The sequence below is a fragment of the Haliaeetus albicilla genome, chromosome 4 (genome assembly GCF_947461875.1).
Source record: "Haliaeetus albicilla chromosome 4, bHalAlb1.1, whole genome shotgun sequence".
Taxonomy (NCBI): domain Eukaryota; kingdom Metazoa; phylum Chordata; class Aves; order Accipitriformes; family Accipitridae; genus Haliaeetus; species Haliaeetus albicilla.
The window spans coordinates 52,052,332-52,055,588 of record NC_091486.1 but is presented as its reverse complement, the minus strand read 5'-3'; the positions used below and the strand labels follow the sequence as shown (position 1 = coordinate 52,055,588).

The window sequence follows — 3,257 nt, the reverse complement described above, 5'->3', positions numbered from 1 at the left end:
ATATGGTCTGGAATATCCCTTGGGTCAGCTGGGGTCAGCTGTCCCGGCTGTGTCCCCTCCAAACTCCTCGTGCTCCCCCAGCCTACTCACTGGTGGGGTGGTGTGAGGAGCAGAAAAGGCCTTGACTGTGTGTAAGCACGGCTCAGCAATAACTAAAACATCCCTGTGTTATCAACGCTGTTTTCCACACAAATCCAAAACACAGCCCCACACTAGCTACTATGAAGAAAATTAATTCTATCCCAGCCAAAACCAGCACAATGCCGTAGCCCCCTTGTGGTCAACACCTTGGAAATGCATCTAATACAGCATTAAGGGGCATGCCGTGTAAGGTATGTGGGGATTTTTTTGTGCCTGTTAACTGTGGTTCGTCCCTGGAGAAAGCCTAACTTGTTTCTCCTGCTCCACTTTACATGTTATAAGAATGTTTTTCCAAAGGGGGTATGATGTGTTCCCCTCAAAACCTGCCCTTCAGACCTGTCAATCTGAGAGAAGAAAGGTCAGCATGGTGAAGTTCTCTGAAACCTGGGGCTTCTTCCGTTCTCTGGTCTACTCATCCAGTAGGGAAAAGCTTCTCTAGAGACCAGCTGTTAATTTCATAAGCCTTTCATGGACTCACTAATATTGTCTGAACCTCCTGCATTGCTCTTTCTTATCATTCTAACCTTGACCCCCTGCCCTTGTCAGCTTTTTTCCTCTTATTTTTCCTGCTAGGTTCTGATTTATGTAGACGCGTACCTCCTGGGAGAGAGGTGGACCCTCTTTCCACAACAGGCTTTTCCCACCAATTCTAAGGATCAGACAGCCTGACAGCTTCCAAGAGGATCCCACAAAAACATTGCAAACATGACAAACTAGTAACACACAAAAAGGTGAACAGACTTGCATTTAAGTTTAGTATGATGTTAAGGGTCTTCATGTTGTCAAAGATCATCTGTATTTTTTTATTACATTGCTTCAATGAGTCATGTGATTATATTCTGAGTAGAGGAATAAAATACATAACATAACCCTATGAAAAAATTCTTAAATCGTGGGACAGATTTTTACTCCTAAATAGGAGTGTCAGCAATTATACAAAATCTACTAGTAATTTACTGGTTGCTAGTGACTTTGTGGTGTGTGCAGTAGGTTAAAGTGCGTGGTAAGATACCACTTTGATGAAAGACGGCAAGCAAACACTCAGGCCAGCACAATTTTTCCAATACATGAATTATACCAGGAAATATGCCTCACTGCGTGTTTCCAGGGACTCTTGTGTTTCATAGTGGTTTGGGGATATACAACTGCTATTGTTAGGGAATACTGTTACAGACAATAGTCTTCTGTAAAACCTACAATACAAACTCTTACTGCATCCTTCTGTCTCTCTTAGATGCCATGGCGAAACATGCTGTTTTCCTGAGTCTTCTATGTTCATTTATAGACATGAAGTATGATGGGGAGATACTATTTCTTTTCTACTCTCAATCTTCACAGTCAATGTGTAAAGGAATAGCAAAGCCGACCTTTTGTGTGTTCCAAACTGGGGTGACCTAAAAATTACTTGCAGGGAACTGTCTGGGAAAGACACAAAAATGAGTTGCGTTTGGCTGATGGCCAGTCTGCTGTCACAGAGATTGTGTAAGTAGTGTTACTGAGCTTAGTTTAAAAGTTCAGCTTTTGTTCTTGAACCCGTGAACCTTTTGAGCTTAATTTAAAAGTTAAGAATTTTGCACCATCTTATAAACGCTAGAGGGCACTGCTGTAATTTTTACAGCATCTATGTCCCCGTTTCTAAGATTTGGTGCTCCCTGCCCACCTCTGTGCAGGTGTTGGAGCAGGGTGTAGTGGTGCGGTAGGAGCAGCAGCAATTGCACCTTCTGCCACTACCTGTGTCACAGACTTGTTTGGGTACCCCTGCCCTGGGGGCAGAGAGACACCTGCTTCTTCTGTCCTGAAGTGACAGAGTCCCACATCACAAAGAACAGTATATTACCGTTGCTTGAGCCTGTGAAATATCTGACGAGCTCCGAGAGGTGACTGCAGACTGTAGGAATTCTAATACTAGAAGCCACAGGGAAGCTCCAGGACAAGTAAAGGATGAGAATTGGTACCAAGCAAGTGCGTGTAGTGTTGCATATATGATTATAGTGTTCTGCATTCATTTACACGCACAAGCTCAGTGTAAGGGGAAGCAGTTACAGCCATATTCATAGGCTGATAGTATTGCATTTACTCTGCCAAAGTGTACACATTCTGCTGTGGTCATTGTGACTGACACAATTTTTGTACCCAAGAAAGTTCTATATGACAAGTCAAACTGGCTAAAAACTGTTGCTTCAAGTGTTTGAAAAGGGAACTATTGACTTTGGAATTTCTCATGTATTTCAAATACTTTCACGTTTTAAGTCTTTTAGCAAATCAATGTTTTAAAAAATCAGTTGCTGTAAAACTAAACTTGCAAAAGATGTGAGGAAAACCTTTACTGTTTACTCTGCTTTCAGTAGATAATATGAGATTGAATGGGACTATAAATATGTTGGAGAACACTGAAATCTGTAGTGATTAGGTCAGAGAAATAGTCCAGAAAAAATAGATGACAATTTGTAGGAAGAAATACTGCCTCACTTAAAAGAAATAATAAAATGCAAAAATACAAACAGGGGAAGACAAATATAAGCAGCAGTGCCTCAGACAAGGATCACAGAATTAAAACAGATCCCCAGCTAAATATGAGTCAACAATGTCATGCCACTGCAGAAAAGGCTAACGTCATACTAGGTTGTACAAATGGAACTATCCCTGCAAGCCTTGTGAAGTAACTTTATTTTGTGATGCAGTAGTAGTTCCTCAGACATTGTAACTGTTGCAGATTGACCTGCTGTTCTGCAAGAAAACAGGATAAACTGGAAAATGTCCAGAAGACAGCAATGAAAATATCAGAGATGTAGATATCATGCTACGTAAGGACTGTTTAAACAGTAGAGGCATTTCAATTTAAAGAAAAGAAGACTGAGAAGAAACAAGGGCTGCTGAGATTAAGGGAATGTTATTGGTTTGGGTTTTTTTTCCCCATGTCCCTGATGAATAGAGCCAAAAGTAATGGGAGTTCAGAATGTATCAAGGAAGTGTTGCACTAGAAAAAGCTTAGTAATGTAATAGTTACGAGTCACACTAAATATATAGCCTTAGGTTGCTGTAGTGTTTCTACCCTTAGCAAACCTTAAGAACAGTTTTGGTAGATGTCTGCTAGACATGACACGGATAAAATTGAT

At 40.9% G+C, this 3,257-nt stretch overlaps 1 long non-coding RNA gene across 1 annotated transcript; it reads left to right on the top strand.

The window, feature by feature from the left end:
• The first annotated feature begins 250 nt into the window (after positions 1-250).
• On the top strand, positions 251-2,439 carry LOC138685010 (uncharacterized). The gene is made up of 2 exons (XR_011324227.1): positions 251-872; positions 1,376-2,439. It is a non-coding gene; the product is annotated as an uncharacterized lncRNA (long non-coding RNA).
• Positions 2,440-3,257: the final 818 nt, after the last annotated feature.